This window comes from Spea bombifrons, chromosome 10, assembly GCF_027358695.1.
Source record: "Spea bombifrons isolate aSpeBom1 chromosome 10, aSpeBom1.2.pri, whole genome shotgun sequence".
Taxonomy (NCBI): domain Eukaryota; kingdom Metazoa; phylum Chordata; class Amphibia; order Anura; family Pelobatidae; genus Spea; species Spea bombifrons.
Window position 1 is genome coordinate 23,018,925 of NC_071096.1, and position 21,283 is coordinate 23,040,207.

A 21,283-nucleotide genomic window follows, 5' to 3' on the forward strand; every position below is an offset into this window, starting at 1 on the left:
TTTTAATCATATTATCTAATTTCCCATAAAAAAAATAATAAAATATGATGAAAAATGAAAAAAAACCCACTTTCTGGCTTTTACCCCAAAAATCTTTTACTCATCCAAAAAAGCTAATGAAAAAACCTGCTAAATATATTCTACTATTTGTCCTGAGTTTAGAAATACCCAATGTTTTTATGTTTTTTTTTTTGCTTTTTTCTGCACGTTATGGAGCATTAAGTACAAGTAGCGTTTTGCTATTTCAAAACCATTTTTTCCAAATCTGGTAATTCTTCCCCCCATGTGCCATTTCGGGTATCTTTGAAGCCGGCCAATGCAATTTACCCCATCAAATCATATATTTTTGAAAACTAGACACCCCAAGGTATTTCAAATGCTAGAATTGTAACTCTTTCCATGCACTAATTCTACCACCAGTCTTTGTCAAACTTTGGTTATTTTTTATCGCTAAAATTGTTCTTCAGGTATGGATTTACAGCTCCTGGTATACATCACTTTCAAACAACAACCCAATATGTGTTCAGCAACATCTCACGAGTACAGTCATACCCCCCATGCATGGGTTTGTCAGGTTGTTTGGGAGGTAAAACGCCACATTTAGGAAGTGTACATTTTTTAACTTGGAACTTTTACATCTGGTCATTCTGCCCCCATGTCCTAATAGGACCATCTTTGAAGCCGGCTAATTCAATTTACCCCATCAAACCATATATTTTTGAAAACTAGACACCCCAAGGTATTTCAAATGCTAGTATTTTAACCATTTCCATGCATGAGATTCTACCACCAGCCTTTGCCACACTTTGTGTTAGTATTTTTTTTTTACACAAATTGTACTTTGGGTATACATTTATAGCTCCAGGTATACGTCACTATCAAACAACACCCTAATATGTGTTCAACAACATCTCTCGAGTACAGTGATACCACCCATGCATGGGTTTGACTGCTTTTTGGGGTTAAAAGGCCACATTTGGGAAGTGTGCTTTTTTTTCCCTATTTTGGTCAGTCTGTGCCTATGCCCTATCTTTGAGCCTTGCCACTACAATTTACCTCATAAAACCATATATTTTTGAAAACTAGACACCCCAAGGTACTTAAAATGGTAGTATTTAACCCTTTCCATGCATCAGATTCTACCACCAGCCTTTGCCACACTTTGGTAGTATTTTTTTTTGTATTTTTTTCACACAAATTGTACTTTGGGTATAAATGTATAGCTCCAGGTATACGTCACTATCAAACAACACCCTAATATGTGTTCAGGAACATCTCCCGAGTTCAGTCATACCCCACATGTATGGGTTTGTCTGGTGTTTGGGGTTGAAATGCCACATTTTGGAAGTGCGCTTTTTTCCCCCCATTTCGGTCAGTCTGTGATCGTTGATCACTTTCTAAGCTTGTTTAAGTCTCATGACGTGTCAGGCACGTCATAGGTCGTTAAGTGACCGTTTTGCATGACGTGCCTGACCCGGCAATGGACGTTAAGGGGTTAAGGAAAAAGGAATTTACGGTGAGTAAAAAATTTCCATTTTTCTATATGTTAGCCTGTACTGCTTTTAGCTTGCAGTCTACTTCTGATGAAGAGTCTTGGCTTCCTGAGATTTTCTGTTCTGGTGTTTTTCTGCCTCTTAACCCTCTTAAGGTTACGAGTCTATGGAAGTTTGTCTGCTTTTTGTTTATTTGTTTTTAACAGTCTCCTATCCTTTGTTATTAGGATGTCCCTAGATAAGCCAGACCTCCCTTAAGAATCACCAGCTCCTAGGAAGGCTACGTCCAAGACGAAACATTTTGCCTGTAAAAACTGCAAGGCTACGATGTCTGACGCCTCTAGGAAATTTTGCTCAACCTGCCTCAAAGCCAGAGAGGAGTCCATTTCAGAATTCAAGGAATGGATGAAGGCAGATTAAATCCTATGTTTTAGATTCTTTGCCTCAGCCTATATCTGTCCATAGGTCAGGATCCTTACTCTTCAGGCTTTGAAAAGGAATGGCATATGGAGGATCCCGAATCCCTGGAGGATGGGGAGCTATCGGAAGAATCCTTTTTTCTTTCCAGCAGACAAAGTGAACAAGCTGGTTACTGCAGTAAGGGCTGCTCTAGATCTGGAAGAAGAGCAGCCGAAAGGCAAACCAGACCGTTTTTTTCAGGGCTCTTTTAAGAAACCTAAGGTTTTTCCTGTTCGTGAAACCTTAAAGTCCATAATCAATGACCAGTGGAAGGCTTCGGAAAGTAGGCTTACCACCTCTAAAAGGGTTTCCAGACTCTTCCCTTTTTCCAGACGATTTCTCTGAGCGCTGTTCCGCCCCAATATTGATGCTCCAGTGGCCAGAGCCACTGGAAGATCGGCTATTCCTTTAAGAAGATTCCTCTCATTTTTCGGATCCCATGAACAGGAAGGGGCAGCTTAGAGATCTTTTGAAGCCTCAGCCACTATCTTTTAACCAGGCATTGCAGCAGCCTCAGTAGCTAGAGCTATGCACTTATGGCTTCAACAAATTGAAGATGATATCCTAGGCGGTGCAGGAGAAGAGGATATTCTCCGTGGCATCTCAGATGTGAAAAGCACTGCTGATTTTTTTTATGTGACTCTATGGAATCCGTATGCATGGCTGCTAGGGCCTCTGCCTTGTCGGTTGTGTCTAGAAGGGGTCTATGGCTCAAAGCCTGGTCAGCAGACTCGGCTTCCAAACAACATTTGTGCAGCATCCCCTTTTCTGGGAAGGAACTGGAAACTTTATTGGAAAAGGCTACTGGGGATAAGTAATTCTTGCCTAAACGTAAACCCTTTCCACGTTTCCGTCCAAATCCGTTCAAGTCTTCCAAAGGTCAAGATTCCAGACCCCAGGCTCGGTTTCGTGACACACCTTATGTTTCCAGGTTTTGACCCTTCCGTGGTAGAGACAGACCTTCCTCATCTAAATATGAAGATGGAGCCACAAAGATGTCTACTCCTCCTGCGGATCCTTCCAGGAGAAAGGCGCTTTTGGATCTGGTGCAGGATTTTGTCAAACAACAAGTACTGATCCCAGTGCCTGCTGCCCAAAGAGGAAGAGGTGTTTACTCCCACATCTTCATGGTTCCCAAACCATCAGGAGACTTCAGGCTTGTCAAGTTTCTAAATCGTTTTGTGACTTACAGGAAGTTCAGGATGGAATCTATCAAATCCACCGTGGAACTTCTTTCCGAAGGGGATTTCCTGGCTACTCTCGATCTTCAAGACGCCTATCTCCATGTTCCGATCAGGCAAGATTCTCAGAGGTTCCTTCGGTTGGCCATCTTGTCCCATCTGCTTCCCACCAGAATAATTCCCTTCCTGGGGTTTATCCTGGACACTACATGTTAATAGATTTTTCTGCCGCTGAACAAATTTCAGAACTTATTATCAGCCTTACCGCTTGATTCTTTCCAGACGTCTTTCCAGTCTGAGGCTTCTCAGACTACAAGGCCTGCCGTGGCATGGGCCCTTCTGCATATCCGTCCTCTACAATGTTATATCCTGAAGTCATGGGATCTATCCATTCCGGCACTCTCAAGGAAGGTCTTTCTTCCTCCCAGCATTCGTTCTTCCCTCAGATGGTGGCTTCAGGTGAAAAGGCTGGGTTCAGGTCTGGTCTGGACCGAGCCCACTTGGACAGTTGTTTCCACAGACGTCAGTTTATCCGGTTGGGGAGCAACGATGGACAAAGAATTCTGTCAAGGTTTTTGGTCCAATCACGAGCGCCATCTTCATATCAATATGCTGGAACTTCTGGCAGTGTGGAAAGCACTCCTCTCATGGCAGTCCAGGCTGCGAGGATAAGCGGTAAGAATTCTGTCGGACAATCGCACGGTAGTGGCTTTCCTGAACAAATAAGGAGGCATGAGAAGTCTTCAGTTGGGAAGTCTTTGTAAGGACTTACTGTAATGGTATGATGAGGCAGGACCCCAGATGGCGGAGGTAGCCAGGCCAAACAGGAACCAGAAAGTCAGAGAACCAACCGGGTCAGACAGGTAATCAGGATAAGCCAAATCAGAATCCAGAGACGAGGTCAACAAGCCGAATCAATACCAGGTGAGCAGGAATCAGGAGCCGAATCAGGAGACAGGAACGAGGTCAACAAGCCAAGTCAAACCGGAGCAGTAGTCACAAGCAATGCACAAGCAAATAGCAAAATACACCAACCAAGGGTGATCCAGAAGAGGAATTCCGGGTTTAAATAGGGAGAGGAGGAGGCGTGTCCTGCATTAAGAGGTCAGCCAAGGTTATAAAAGCATGTTACAAATGTAACGTGCAATATTAACTTTTGACCACACGGTGGTACCCGTTTACCGCGTGGTCGGCCATGCGGTGAAGACGCCGACCGGGTAGCGGTGGTACTCGCTGCCCGGGAAGCCGCCTGAGGAAGCGTCGTGGGAGCAGCCATGGAGCGGGGCCGGAGAGGCAGGTAAGTCCTTACAGTACCCCCCCCTCGAGAGCCGCCCAAAGGGCGACCAGGACCCCCACTGGGTTTCCGGGGGTACCTGACATGAAACTGACGAACCAGACGAGGAGCGTGGACTTCAGAGGCGGGCACCCAGGCTCTTTCCTCCGGTCCGTATCCCTTCCAGTGTACAAGGTATTGGAGGGTACCCCGGAAGAAGCGTGAATCCAGGATGGAACGGATCTCATAATCATCCATGGAGGAGACTGAAACAGGACCAGGACTGGCCAGCGTCCGGGAAAAACGGTTAAATATCACCGGCTTCAGGAGGGAAACGTGAAATGTACGAGGAATACGGAGGTTGCGAGGCAAGTCCAGTTCATAGGTAACAGGGTTGATACGACGGCGGACGGAATAAGGTCCAATAAAGCAAGGAGCCAATTTTTTGGAGGGAGTACGTAGGCGTATATGTCGGGTTGATAGCCAGACTTTGTCCCCGGGCATGTAAGTGGGGGCTGGTAACCGTCTGCGATCATAGTACTTCTTTTGATCCTGAGAGGCAGCAATGGACGCAGAACGGACAGAGGACCAAACTGAAGTTAGCCGCTTAAGATGATCATCCAACGCAGGAACACTCGAATCAGGGGATACCGCAGGAAGTACAGTCGGGTGGAAACCATAGACACTGTAAAAAGGTGTATGCTGGGTAGAGCCTTGTACCGCATTGTTTAGGGCGAACTCCGCGAGTGGAAGAAGGTCAGCCCAATCGTTCTGGTTGTCATTAATGAAAGCCCGCAAATACTGCTCAAGGCGTTGATTGGATCGTTCAGCCGCTCCATTGGTTTGGGGGTGATAAGCCGTGGAAAAGGAAAGGGTGATACCCACAGCTTTGCAGAAGGCTCTCCAGAAACGGGAAACAAACTGGACTCCACGATCGGAGACAATCACCTGGGGAAGGCCGTGGAGTCGTACAACGTCTCTGATGAAGATGACTGCAAGCTCCTTAGCTGTCGGTAATTTGACGAGAGGCACGAAATGAACCATCCTGGAGAATCGGTCAACAACAGTAAGTATAGTGGTGTAGCGATGAGAGGAAGGTAGCTCCACTATGAAGTCCATGGCGATGTGGGTCCAGGGACGACTGGGTACTGGAAGGGGCAATAGCAGACCGGAAGGGGGAGTCCTGGGGGTCTTGGTCGTAGCACAAGTGTGGCAAGATTTAAGGAAGTCTGCAACGTCCTTTCTCCAGGAGGGCCACCAAAAACTACGGCCCAGAGCCTGACAGGTGCGCCGGAGACCAAGGTGGCCCGCAAACTTTGTGGTGTGGTGCAACTGGAGTATCTTCTCACGGTATACAGGGGGCACGAACAACTTGTCAGAAGGGGTCTGGGCTGGAGCAGTGGGTTGACTGGCTTGAATTCGTTGCAGAAGGGGAGAGGAAACGGCAAGAGTGACAGCAGAGATGATACGGTTAGTGGGTACGATGGGTTCCGGGTCAGGTTTCTCCTCAGAGGCAGTACAGAACATACGTGATAAAGCATCGGCCTTGGTATTCTTGGACCCCGGACGATAGGAGATTATGTAATTGAAGCGGGATAAGAAAAGGGACCATCGTGCTTGTCGAGGCGTTAGTCGCTTGGCATCGCCAATATACTGGAGGTTCTTGTGATCCGTGAGGATGGTTACAGGAATACGGGAGCCCTCCAGAAGATGACGCCATTCAGAAAGGGCGAGAATCACTGCCAGTAGTTCACGATTGCCTATGTCATAGTTCCTCTCTGCAGGAGAGAATCGTTTAGAGAAGAAGCCACAGGGGTGTAGAGGCCCTTCGTACGTTTTGCGTTGGGACAATACTGCTCCGGCCCCGATTTCCGAAGCATCTACTTCGATTACGAAGGGTTGAGATACATCAGGATGTATGAGGATCGGAGCGGACACAAACAGGGTCTTTAGTGTATGGAACGCTTGGACTGCAGCGGTAGGCCAGTTATGGCAGTCAGCTCCCTTCTTGGTGAGATCGGTCAAAGGAGCTACCACTTTGGAAAAGTCCCGGATGAATCGGCGATAATAATTGGCAAAGCCGAGAAATCTCTGTAGGGCTTTAAGTCCCTGTGGTTGAGGCCATTGCAGAATGGACTGGAGCTTGTCAGGATCCATCTCGAACCCTGTACCGCTAATGACGTAACCTAAGAAGGATACACGGTTGACTTCAAATTCACATTTCTCTAGTTTTGCGTACAACCGGTTTTCACGAAGACGTGTCAGGACCTTCTTTACGTGAGTTCGATGTGAAAGCAGGTCAGGTGAATGGATTAGAATGTCATCAAGGTAGATGACAACGAATTGGTGCAGATAATCCCGAAAACAGTCATTTACAAAGTCCTGAAAAACAGCCGGGGCGTTACAGAGCCCGAATGGCATTACTGTATATTCGTAGTGACCAGAGCGGGTGTTAAAAGCTGTCTTCCACTCGTCGTTCTGACGGATACGAATGAGGTTGTACGCACCCCGTAGATCTAATTTCGTGAAAACTTTTGAGCCTTTTAGACGGTCAAACAACTCAGAGATGAGTGGCAAAGGGTAAGTGTTTTTTATGGTGATTCGATTAAGACCTCGATAGTCGATGCACGGACGTAGACCTCCATCCTTCTTGGAAACAAAGAAAAATCCCGTGCCGGCGGGAGACGTGGAGCGGCGGATAAAGCCTTTTAGGAGATTTTCACGGATATAGGTCTCCATAGCTTCGGTTTCAGCCGGGGATAACGGATACACCCTACCCCGTGGGGGTACGGTGCCAGGAAGCAGGTCGATGGGACAATCGTAAGGACGGTGCGGGGGCAAGGAGTCAGCTTCCTTTTTGTCGAATACATCAGCAAAGGTCTGATATTGTGGAGGTAAGATGGTGGTACCTAAGGAGGCAACCTTCAATACACAGGGTTGAGGTGAAACGCAAGTGGTACACCGCCAGGAGGTGATCTCACGGGTGGACCAATTGATGTCTGGGTTGTGTAGCTGTAGCCAAGGGTAGCCCAACACTATGGGAGCAGCCGGAGAAGATATTACGTGTAGAACCACAGTCTCTTTATGGAGAACCCCTATTTGGAGACGAAGCGGTGTAGTGTCATGGGTCACCGCTGCAGGTAGGAGAGGCCGCCCGTCGATTGCCTCCACAAAAACTGGAGAGGCTTTCTCCTGCAAGGGAATGTTGTGGAGCTTGCAGAAGTCGCGGTCGATAAAGTTTCCGGCGGCCCCAGAGTCAATAAGGGCTGGGGCTAGAATGGTTCTCTCCTGGACAGTGAGAGCAGCAGGCACAAACATACGCGATGTCCGGTCGTGGGGAAAAACAGCAGGAAGGCCTAGAGGAGACTCCCCAATCCTCCTTAGGCCCTGTAGATTTCTCGGCTTCACGGGGCAGGAGCGCACGTAATGACCTTGTTTGCCACAGTACATACAGAGGTCCTGTTGGCGCCGGAGGGTTCTCTCCTCCTCGGAGAGATGTGTGGAGCCGATCTGCATGGGCTCTTCAGGCGGAAGAGAAGCAGAGTCAGAAGCAGCGAGACGTGGCGCAAAACGCACTGGACCCCTTCTTTGGCGATCTCGCTGTACCTGGCGTTCCCGGAGGCGTAGATCAATGTGGCCAATGTAGGCGATGAGTTCTTCCAAGTCCGTGGGCAGGTCTCGGGCTGCTACTTCATCTTTCAGGCGGTCAGACAGGCCATTAGTGAAGGCAGCAACCAAGGCGTCGTTGTTCCATGCCACTTCTGCAGCCAGGGTACGGAATTCAATGGCATAGTCCGATAAACTGCGTGTACCCTGACGCAATGAGAAGAGACTTGACGAGGCAATATGGCCGCGACCTGGCCTGTCAAACACTTGACGGAAAGTGGTTACAAAGTCATTATAATTGTTGACCACTGGAGAGTTGCGTTCCCAAAGAGGAGTTGCCCAGGCCAGAGCCCTGTCAGTGAGTAGAGAGATGACATACCCCACACGAGCTCTGTCGGAAGGAAACAAGTAGGGAGACATCTCGAAGTGAATGGAGCACTGATTGAGGAATCCACGACAGGTAGCAGGATCTCCTCCATATCTGGGAGGAGGAGGTAAACGGAGGGTATGAAGACCTGGGTCAGCAGGCGGTGGAACAGCAACAGGTGCAGCAGCGGGCACAGGAGGAGGACCACGTGCTGGATCAGTCCTCGCCAGGAGGGTTTGCAAAGCCTGAGCAAACTGGTCCATGTGATGATCCAGACTTTCAATACGGGCTTCACAGGTAGACATCTTCTGGCCAATCTCCGCGGGGTCCATGGTGACCCTTGGTACTGTAATGGTATGATGAGGCAGGACCCCAGATGGCGGAGGTAGCCAGGCCAAACAGGAACCAGAAAGTCAGAGAACCAACCGGGTCAGACAGGTAATCAGGATAAGCCAAATCAGAATCCAGAGACGAGGTCAACAAGCCGAATCAATACCAGGTGAGCAGGAATCAGGAGCCGAATCAGGAGACAGGAACGAGGTCAACAAGCCAAGTCAAACCGGAGCAGTAGTCACAAGCAATGCACAAGCAAATAGCAAAATACACCAACCAAGGGTGATCCAGAAGAGGAATTCCGGGTTTAAATAGGGAGAGGAGGAGGCGTGTCCTGCATTAAGAGGTCAGCCAAGGTTATAAAAGCATGTTACAAATGTAACGTGCAATATTAACTTTTGACCACACGGTGGCGCTGTGGTACCCGTTTACCGCGTGGTCGGCCATGCGGTGAAGACGCCGACCGGGTAGCGGTGGTACTCGCTGCCCGGGAAGCCGCCTGAGGAAGCGTCGTGGGAGCAGCCATGGAGCGGGGCCGGAGAGGCAGGTAAGTCCTTACACTTACCTGCCTCTCCGGTCCCACGCCGTGGCCGGTCCCGCGACGCTTCCTCCTCGGCCGGCTTCCCGGGCAGCAAGTACCACCGCTACCCGGTCAGCGCCTTCACCAGACAGGTAGCACAGCGCCACCATGTGGTCAAAAAGTAATATTCCACGTTACATACGTAACGTGTTCTTATAACCTCGGGTGACCTCCTTAATGCAGGACACACCTCCACCTGTCCCTATTTAAACCTGGACTTCCTCTTCTGGGTCATCATTGGTTGGTGTATTTTGCTATTTGCTTGCGCATTGATTGTGACTACTGCTCCGGTTTGACTTGGCTTATTGACCTCGTTCCTGTCTCCTGATTCGGCTCCTGATTCCTGCTCGTCTGGTATTGATTCGGCTTGTTGACCTCGTCTCTGGATTCTGATTTGGCTTATCCTGATTACCTGTCTGACCCGGTTGGTTCTCTGACTTTCTGGTTCCTGTTTGGCCTGGCTAACTCCGCCATCTGGGGTCCTACCTCACCATACCATTACAGTACCAAGGGTCACCATGGACCCCGCGGAGATCGGCCAGAAGATGTCTACCTGTGAAGCCCGTATTGAAAGTCTGGATCTTCGCATGGACCAGTTTGCGCAGGCTTTGCAAACACTCCTGGCGAGGACCGATCAAGCACGTGGTCCTCCTCCTGTGCCTGCTGCTGCACCTGTTGCTGTTCCACCACCTGCTGACCCAGGTCTTCATACCCTCCGTTTACCACCTCCTCCCAGATATGGAGGAGATCCTGCTACCTGTCGTGGATTCCTCAATCAGTGCTCCATTAACTTTGAGATGTCTCCCTACTTGTTTCCTTTTGACAGAGCTCGTGTGGGGTATGTCATCTCCCTACTCACTGACAGGGCTCTGGCCTGGGCAACTCCTCTTTGGGAACGCAATTCTCCAGTGGTCAACGATTATACTGACTTTGTAACCACTTTCCGTCAAGTGTTTGATAGGCCAGGTCCCGGCCATATTGCCTCGTCAAGTCTCTTTTCACTGCGTCAGGGTACACGCAGTTTATCTGACTATGCCATTGAATTCCGTACCCTGGCTGCAGAAGTGGCATGGAACAACGACGCCTTGGTTGCTGCCTTCACTAATGGCCTATCTGACCGCCTAAAAGATGAGGTGGCTGCCCGGGACCTGCCCACGGACTTGGAAGAACTCATCGCCTTCATTGGCCACATTGATCTGCGCCTCCGGGAACGCCAGGTACAGCGAGAACGCCAAAGGAGGGCTCCAGTACGTTTTGCTCCACTTCCGGCTTCTTCTGACTCTGCTTCTCTTCCGCCTGAGGAGCCCATGCAGATCGGCTCCACACGTCTCTCTGAGGAGGAGAGATCCCTGCGGCGCCAACAGAACCTCTGTATGTACTGTGGCAAACAAGGACATTATGTGCGTTCCTGCCCTGTGAAGCTGGGAAACTACAAGGCCTAAGGAGGGTTGGGGTACCTCCTCTAGGCCTTTCTGCTGCCTTTGCCCATGACCAGGCGCCTCGTATGTTTGTGCCTACATCGCTCACTATTCAGGAAAGCACCGTTCTGGCTCCAGCCCTTATAGACTCTGGAGCTGCAGGAAACTTTATTGACCATGACTTCTGCAGGCTACACAATATACCCTTGCAGGAGAAAACCTCCCCGATCTTCGTGGAGGCCATTGACGGTCGACCTCTTCAACCTGCAACGGTGACCCACGAAACTACCCCGCTTCGTCTCAGAGTAGGGGTTCTCCATACAGAGACTATAACACTCCATGTGATAACTTCTCCGGCTGCCCCCATTGTCTTGGGCTACCCTTGGCTGCAGCTGCATAACCCTGACATCGATTGGTCTACCCGTGAGATCACTTCCTGGTGGTGCTCCTCCTGCATGTTCCCTCAACCATGCTTAGTGAAAATCGCCTCTTTGGATACCACCACCCTGCCTCCGCAATACCAGGGATATGCTGACGTGTTTGATAAGAAAGAGGCTGACTCCTTGCCTCCTCACCGTCCCTATGATTGCCCTATTGACCTGCTTCCTGGCACCGTACCCCCACGGGGCAGAGTGTATCCGTTATCCCCGGCCGAGACTGAGGCCATGGAGGCCTATGTCCGAGAAAACCTCCAAAAGGGCTTTATCTGCCGCTCCGCTTCTCCCGCCGGTGCAGGCTTCTTTTTTGTGTCTAAAAAAGATGGCGGTCTACGTCCGTGTATAGACTATCGGGGCCTCAATCGAATCACCATTAAAAACACATACCCCTTGCCACTCATTACCGAGTTGTTCGACCGCCTGAAGGGATCTAAGGTGTTCACTAAATTGGACTTACGTGGTGCTTACAACCTCATTCGTATCCGTCAGAACAATGAGTGGAAGACAGCCATTACGAGTATACAGTAATGCCATTTGGGCTCTGTAACGCCCCAGCAGTATTTCAGGAATTCGCTAATTACTGTTTCCGGGACTATCTTCACCAATTCGTTGTCATCTACCTTGATGACATACTTATCCACTCGCCGGACCCGATTTCACATCGGATACACGTTAGAAAGGTCCTGGCACGCCTTCGTGAAAACCGTTTATACGCTAAACTGGAGAAATGCGTATTTGAAGGTTCCCGCATACCTGTTACTATTCTCACAGACCACAAGAACCTCCAGTATATTGCCGATGCCAAACATTTAACCCCCAGACAAGCACTATGGACTCTCTTCTTATCCCGTTTTAATTATGTTATTTCCTATCGCCCGGGGTCTAAAAATACCAAGGCCGACGCTTTATCCCGTATGTTCTGCACAGCCACAGATGAGAAACCAGACCCGGAACCCATCGTCCCAGCTAACCGTATTGTCTCTGCTGTATCTCTAGCCGTTGCTTCTCCTCTCCTGCAACGCATTCAAGCCAGCCAACCATCTGCTCCAGCCCATACCCCACCTGACAAACTGTTTGTGTCTCCTGTGTACCGTGAAAGGATACTTCAGGTACACCATTCCACAAAGTTTTCAGGCCACCTTAGTCTTCGACGCACCAGTCAGGCCCTAGGCCTCCGTTTTTGGTGGCCCTCCTGGAGACAAGATGTGGCTGATTACCTCAGATCCTGCCGCATATGTGCCACTACCAAGACCCCCAGGACTCCTCCAGCTGGTCACCTACGGCCCCTTCCAGTGCCTTGTCGTCCTTGGACCCATATTGCCATGGACTTCTTAGTGAAACTTCCTCTATCCCGCGGCTACACCACCATACTCACCATCGTGGACCGCTTTTCCAGGATGGTTCATTTTGTTCCGCTAGTTAAACTTCCCACGGCCAGAGAACTCGCGGACATCTTCATGAGAGAAGTTGTTAGACTCCACGGAATTCCCCAGGACATCGTATCTGACCGTGGAGTCCAGTTCATCTCCCGGTTCTGGAGGTCCTTCTGTAAAGCCATAGGTATCACCCTGTCCTTTTCCACAGCTTATCACCCCCAAACCAACGGGGCAGCGGAACGCTCTAATCAGCGCCTTGAACAATATCTACGTGCTTTTGTTAACGACAACCAGAACGACTGGGCTGACCTCCTCCCACTTGCAGAGTTCGCCCTCAATAACTCCGTGCAAGGCTCCACCCAACACACCCCCTTTTATTGTGTCTACGGTTTCCACCCGGTTGTTTTGCCTACAGACACCCCAGAGGTAGGGGAACCTGCTTTGGACGCACACCTAAAACACCTGTCTTCTGTTTGGTCCTCTGTCCGCTCTGCGTCCATAGCTGCTTCTCGGACACAAAAGAAGTATTATGACTGTAAAAGGTTACCTGCCCCTTCCTATATGCCTGGAGACAAGGTGTGGCTCTCTACCCGTCACATACGCCTTCGCTGTCCTTCACAAAAACTGGCACCGTGCTTTATTGGACCATACTCCATCCTCCGCCGTATTAACCCTATCACATATGAACTGAACCTGCCACGTAACCTTCGTATTCCTCGCACGTTTCAAGTCTCCCTCCTGAAGCCAGTGTTGTTCTCCCGTTTTACCCGTCCTCTGGGCAGCCCTGGTCCCGTTTCTGTCACCTCCTCGGAGAACTACGAGATCCGTTCCATCCTCGATTCCCGCATCTTCCGGGGTGCTCTGCAATATCTGGTTCACTGGAAGGGTTATGGACCTGAAGAAAGATCTTGGGTGCCCGCCTCCAAAGTCCGCGAGCCTCGGCTGGTTCGCCTCTTCCATTCCAAATACCCCGGGAGGCCTGGCAGGGGTCCTGGGCGCCCTTCGGGCGGTTCTCGAGGGGGGGGGTACTGTAAGGACTTACCTGCCTCTCCGGTCCCGCGGATCTTCAAAGGATCAGGAAGTGGGCCGAATTTCATCTTTCCTACCTTTCAGCCATGTTCATCCATGGGAAGGAGAACATCACTGCAGATTTCCTAAGCAGGACTTCTGTTCTTCAAGGAGAGTGGAGCCTGAGCTATTTCAACAGATCACGAAGATCTGGGGAATTCCAGAGATCGACCTCATGGCTACAACAACCAACAAGAAACTCCCTCTACTTTATTCTCTGTCAGCAGCAGGCCATCCCTTAGCTCTGGATGCCTTTTCTCGGGTTTGGGCCTTCGATCTCGGTTACATCTTTCCGAGATCAATCAAGAGGGACAGATGTCAGGTGATTCTAATAGCTCCTGACTGGCCCAACAGAATTTGATACCCGGAGTTGATCCATCTGTCCAGAAAGACCCCACTAAGGTTGGAGAACAAACCAGACCTGCTCCATCAGGGGCCTGTCCTGTACCCAAATCCAGCCTGTTTCAGTTTATCAGCATGGCTCCTGAAAGGGAGACTTTGATTCAAGCAGGTCTCTCTAAAGAAGTAGCTGAAACCTTGATGAAGAGCCGGAGACAAGTTACCAACCTCCAGTATAATAAGAACCGCAAGTCCTTCTCCTTATGGTGTTCTACCAGACAGCTCCAGGGTCCTGTTGTCTCTATCAGCGACTTCCTAGATTTCCTCCTGGCAGGTTTCCATAAGGGTCTGTCTCCAGCCACCCTGAAGTTCCATGTGGCAGCCCTCAGCTCCCTGTCATCCTAACAGTTAGCCACACCCCCTTGGATATCCCAGTTTTTGAAGGCTATTGCTAGAATTCGTCCATTCAGGAGGCTGCTGATGTCCTCCTGGGACTTTAATTTTGTCCTATCCAGCCTTACTTCTGCTCCCTTCGAGCCTCCAGGATATTCTGATCAAGATTCTCACCTGGAAGGTGGTCCTACTGGTGGCTTTAACATCAGCTAGAAGGACAGCCGAGATTCAGTCTCTATCCATTTTAAAACCTTACCTCCGGTTTTTTGTCGATAGAGTAGTTCTCCGTAGTTTCCATTATCATTAGGATATTGTCCTGCCGGTCTTCTGTCCTCATCCTGGTAATGACAAGGAACGCCGTCTTCATTGCTTGGATGTACGCAGGTGTTTGGAAGTCTATCTACAGAAGACTGCTCCATGGAGACGGTCTTCAAATCTATTTGTCTCCTTTTCCGGAACTAGTAAAGGTCTTGGTCTTGGAGATCCTCTATAGCTAGATGGCCGATTTCCACTATTTCTCATGCCTACGTATCGGCCGGCAAAGAACCTCCCTCTGATCTCAAGGCTCATTCCACTCGGGCGGTCGCAACATCTTGGGCCGAGGCTTCTGGAGTGCCTATTGAAGAGACTTGCAAAGCCACTGTATGGAAGAATGCTCATACCTTTGTCAAACATTACCGCCTGCAATCTGCCGGTCTGGACGATGCCAGATTCGGTAGAAGAGTCTTACCCTCCCTAAGTGTCTTTTTTTTTTATCTCCTATGCTACCGGGAGTAACAAGGGAAACATTAAATTCTTACCTGAGAATTTCCTTTCCTTGTTACTTCCCAGTAGCAATTTTTGTTGCCCTCCCTAAATAAAGGCTTTTTTGTTTACCGTATTTGGTCTTTTGTATTCACTGTAGGTAAGGGGGAGGTTCTTTCCTGCCCTATTTGGATAGGCGGAGCTATCTGTCCTATGCTACCGGGAAGTAACAAGGAAAGGAAATTCTCAGGTAAGAATTTAACGTTTTGCAAGTATTCATCCAGTTGCTGTACAGACTCTGATAAAACTACCTCTGCAGGCAAAGAATTTCACATCCTTATTGTCCTTACTGTAAAAAACCCTTTCCTTTGTCTTAGACTAAATATCCTTTCTTCCAGTCTAAATGCGTGACCTTGGGTCCTATGCATAGTCCTGTTTCCGAATAAGTGTCCAGACAATGGTTTGTATTGGCCCCGAATATACCTATCATATCTCCTCTGAGGCACCATTTTTCTAAACTAAACAGATTAAAATTAGTTAACCTTTCTTCAAAACCAACGTGTTTCAATGCTTTAATTTTATAGCCCGCCTCTGCACCCTTTCAAGTGCTATAATATGCTTCTTTAGAATAGGTGCCCAAAATTGCACAGCATATTCAAGGTGTGGTTTTACCATTGATTTATAAAGAGGCAAAATATATTTAATCCCGTAAATTGATGCCCCTTTTTATATATGACAATACCTTACTGGCCTTAGCAACTGCTGACTGACATTGCACATTGTTGCCTAGTCTGTTGTCTATAACAATTCCCAAATCCTTCTCATTTGTTGTTATCCCTAATTCACTACCATTTAGGGTGTAAGCAGTAGCGTACCTAGCGGGGGGGCCGCTCCGCCCCGGGTGCCACTCGTCCGGGGGGTGCCACCGTCTAGGGTGACCACATGTCTGGATCCCCGGCAGCATCGTCACTTACACTTGCTAGGCGCCCCTCTCTCTCCTCCGTGTAAAAAAAAAAAAAAAAAAAAGTGACGATGCTGCTGGGGATCCTGGACATGTGGTCACCCTAGCCCGTGGCAACCCCCCCCGCTAACTCCGTCGCGGTGCCGGCATGTCATGCTGAGCGCCGAAATATGACGTCATATTTCGGCGTGAAGCAGCGGCAGAGCAGGAAGCAGCGGCTGAGCAGGAAGACGGAGGCGTCGTGCTCCCACCGCAGGACTTCTGAATGGTAAATCCAAAACCAAAAGGGGGAGAGGGTAGATAGTGGGGAGGGAGAGGGGGTGGATAGTGAGAAGGGGTAGAAAAGGGGGAAAGGTAGATAGTGAGAATGAGTGAGAGAATGAATGAATGTGTGGATGAACTGTCTGAATAAGGGAGATAATTAATGAGTTTGTGAGAATGCATTAATGAATGTGTAAATTTGTGTGAATGAGAGACAGAATAAATGATTGTGTGAATTATGTGAATGAAAGTGTGAATTAGTGTTAAAGTGTTTGTGTGTATGATAGATGTATAATTGATGTAGAGCAGGATGTTTGAGCCTTGGGGACCAAGATGACACAGGCAGGGTGTTTATGGGACAAAGATGGCACAGGCCGGGCTGTTTGGAGACAAAGTTGACTCATGCTGGGCTGTTTGGGGACAAAGATGGTAAATCCTATGTGTGTAATCTGGGTGCTGGTCAGGTTCTATGTGGGCAGTGTGGACGCCAGAGCTGGCTTTGGGTTGTGCAATTTATCATCTATGCCTGTAGTTTTATCTCTTGCTATGTTTACATACATTATTATTGTATACCTGCAAATACAGGATTTCTATGGCTCTTGTTCACATGTGAACAATAATAATAACTATATATATATATATATATATATATATATATATATATATATATGCAATCACACTCCTATCATGCCAAGTCAGCTAGTACATGCTGGAATCTGGGTATGCCTGGGATCTGTCTTCCTCAGTAAATAGTGTTAGGTGTTATGCTGTACCCCCGTCAATGTCGGCCTCAGTATATAATGATAACAGTATTGCTGTCCCCCCCGTCAGTGTCTGCGCCAGTATATAACGATAGAAGCTATGCAGTTTTAAAGTGTTTGTGTGTGTGTGTGGGGGTGCCACATACAGGATCCGCCCCAGGTGCCAAATACTCTAGGTACGCCCCTGGGTGTAAGTGGCTTGTGCATTCCTTACCCCGAAGTGCATAAGTTTGCATTTATCTACATTACATTTCATCTGCCATTTGTGTGCCCTCTGCAGCAAAGTAATATCCTGCTCACATTGTATTACTTTACAGCGTTTAATGTCATCTGCAAACACGGAAACATGACTTTAACCCCTTCAATCCCAGAGCATTTTTGCGCTATGTCGGTTAAGCGATTATTCTCTTTTCCTGTGAATAGTGTACCCATATAAACTATATATTGTTTTTTAAAGGAGAGATAGTTGAATGATTAGCTAAAAACTTAGAATGAGAAATTTAGTAAAAACTAGCAAAAATTAAAAAAAAAACACCTATTTTTTTTTATTATTTTCCCTCTGAATCCTCACAAAATTAGGTAAAGTGATGGAAAATCCCCTCCAAGTTTATCAATTCAGGTGTCCTGATTTCAGAAATACCTAATTTATACAGCGTTTTAGGGAACATACTATAAGGTGTACATTTTAGGTAGAATTTTTATGCTTATGGCTTAACTGGTTTGGGGGTTGTGAACAGGGGCAGGAGGGTTATACTGGGTAGATATTATGCTAGGGCAATGGGATGTAAGGTTTTTTTTTTATTATCTTTTTTATATATATATAAGGTTTAGGGATTAGGGACCTCTTGAACATGTTATTAATGCCAGTGTCACAATGACATCACTCAGCTCACTTTATTGTTTTTTTATTTATATTTTAATTATTTTTTTTAATGACCGTTTTCTTTGTTTTCTGTTTCAGCATGGGAGGAAGGTGAGAAACATGGTTTCTCACCCTCCTCCCCACGATCCCCCTGCACCGATCACACTGTGATCTCTATGCAAGTCAGCAGTGACGCAACCCTTCTTTTAGGCACTGTGGGTTCAAAATTGGAACATGTGCATTACAGTTTTCAAACATGGAATTTTGACAGATCAGTTTGCTGGTCCACATCTCATTTGAGACACAGTAGAGGTCTGTGTGCATCGCACAGAGGTCCACCAGCTGCCAGAGAGGAGGATCCAGATCCCCTGCAGTGCTGCAGAGAATCTTCCTCTCTGGCAGCCAGTGAACGTCTGTGCGATGCGCGCAGACAACCTCCCCTGCTGTTGGCCGGCACTTCTATGACTGAGCACCTGAAGGTCATGTCCTGCCGGCGCTCCTTCAGAGAGGAGGATCCAGGTCACCTGCAGCGTTGCAGAGGATCGTGATCTTAGTGTTATAGTCGGACCTCTTTGGTAGGATTATAAAACGAGGGATATTTTTCAGAGCATTTGCTCTCATCTTATATTCAATCAAATCGATTCAACTAATAGATAATGAAAATCGTTGACAATTATTTTCATTATTATTATTGATTTGATCGATTAGTTGTTGCAGCCCTAATCAGATCACTTGTAAGTGAAAAGTTTAGGCCACCAACATTGATCAGGGAAACCGATAAATAATCAGTGACCAAAAATGTCACTGACAAGTGAGCAGGTAATAATTAGGTTTCTTCGGTCTCCAGACCAGTCCCTTCTCCTGTCCCTGAAGCTGCCTCTGGCTGCGGGGAGGAGTCTCTTTGATCACTCCTGTAGGAGTAATCAGAGGGCTTGTGGGGGCTCTTTTTTTTGCTGTTGCCAGTCTGCCTGGCCGATAAATAATCAGTGACCACTGATTATCACTGACAAGGCATATGACCAGATTCTAGACATATGAGGCATATGACCAGATTCTAGACAGCCCATGCTAGTCATATGCCTCCTGGCCACAAACGGAGCAAGAACCGGACATATATTTTGCCTCCTTCCTGGCTCTAAATCCAACTACATGGGCTGACCCCTTGAGACACAATCCCCTACTATTCCGTACAGCAAGAGCCTGGTGAAAGTGAGGATAAAACAAGTGTATACCCCAACTTTTCATGTTACACGCCCTTGAAATACAGCATCCTTTTTCAAAATGGCAAAGCTAACAGACTGTTTTCTAATCTACAAAACAATTGGGGTAAACTCTAAAGGGATAAAACCAAAATACCTAATTTCAAGGTTTTTATCCCATTCCCATACATCAACTTCACTGTCTCCAAATTTCCAGTTACATCTCCCTAGTTCTCTCACAACTTAAATGTATTGACCTAGATAACAGATTGGACAGGCAGACTTTTTTGCCGCAACAGCTATAACTCCATATTACAAACTTTATAGGATTACACGCCCTCTTACTGACCTTGAGGTTACCACACAGGGCCTAATTAAATGGCTGGATGACTTCAGTGACCGTGAACATTTATTAGACGCAACACTTACAGCTAAAATAGTAATAGTCATACCTGGGAATTTCTGGGCTCCAGCTACCCGGAACCTACGCTTGCGGGACATGGTCTGGACTGTCCACTGACGACAGTGGGTGGTCCAACTGACACAGGGGCATTCCTGCTGACATCATCAGAACCACCCCCATTTAAAGGGTAAATGGGTGGGGAGTGGGGGATGTCAAGACCCCGCTCCTGCAACCCGGAGCCTTCTCCCGGAGTTCCCAGGTATGAAAATAGTCTCCATGTTCCTCAAAACTCCTTCATAGGACATACCTTCCTCCAAAAATCTGGCCATTGATTGGCCTCTCGAATGATCCCAACTTTCCAAAATGCTCCCATTTTTAAAAGAAATCTATTTTTCCAAACATTCAATTTTTTTTTGGATGTTTCTACATTTTAAAGTGCCTAATACTCTAGGTACACCCCTGGGACTAGAAGGCACACTCACTAAAACATCCACAATATATTACCACATCTTACGGCCATCACATGTAAAATAAAATCACTCACCTATCACACATAAAACCCCACTCCCTTGAGCCCGTCATTCCTATCACACCTCAGTAGCTCATCAGTTCTCTGACTGAAAGAACCACTCAGAGCAGTTCTGAGTCACCAGTTCACTGACTCAAAGAACAGTTCAGAGCAGCTCTTAGTCACCAGTTCACTGATTTAGACTTCAGAGCATATTCAAGTCATCAGTATTCAGTACAATTATACTTTTATAACTAAATACAGGATTAATCCTCACTACCCCCAGGATTTAGATTCCCCTTAGATTGAACCCGTTACCTCTAACTGCACCTTAAGTTAACCTTATTAAATTAACCCTAAAGATCACATTAAGCGTACCTGTCCCTAAATTAACTCCCACCTCCCCTAACTTTCAACATCCCAAATATTAACCCCTTAACGACAATCCCCGTACATGTACGAGGTTGCCGTGCAACGAGATAACGACAATGCCCGTACATGTACGGGCTGCCGTTAAATAGCTGCATTGCCGCGATCGCGGCGTTTTCGCCGCGATCGGCGGCTTTGCAGCATCCACGGAAGCCTCCCAAGTGAGGCTGACCGTGGATCCGGGGAGGGCAGCCCTCCCCGTAAGAAAAATGGCCGCCGCCGCACCGATCATCAAAGATCGCGGCGGCGCCCGGCTAAAACAGCTTAGGAAGCGATCGGAATCGCTTCCTAAGCATAAACGGTGTTACTGACATGCCTCGATATCGAGGCATGTCAGTAACCCTACCCCCCTACCCCGATCACCTTGTGATTGCTGCGAAGAGCAACCACAAGTGCCATCCTGTAAATGACGTTGCCGTCATTCACAGGATGGCATCAACAATAGATATGAGTTCACAGAGGGTCTATCCAGACCCTCTTGTGAACTCTCGAGCTCCTCCTGCAGGTTGAATGCCGGTACTGCATCCAACCATGCAAGGTCAATGGAGCCCAGCTCACTAATGAGTGATTAGTAAAAAAAAAAAAAAAAAAAAAAAAAAAAAAAATGTTTAAAAAATAATGAAAATAATATGGTAACATATAAAAATCCCCATCGTCACCAAAAAAAAAAAAAAAAAAAAATAATAAGCAAGTCCTAAAATTCTTTATCTTTACAAAAATTCCAGCATGGAAAGAGTTAAAATATTGCCATTACAAATGCCCATAGGGTGTCTCGTATTAAAAAATGCATCAGTGGATGGGATAAATTGAATTGGCCGGGTTCAAAGGTGTC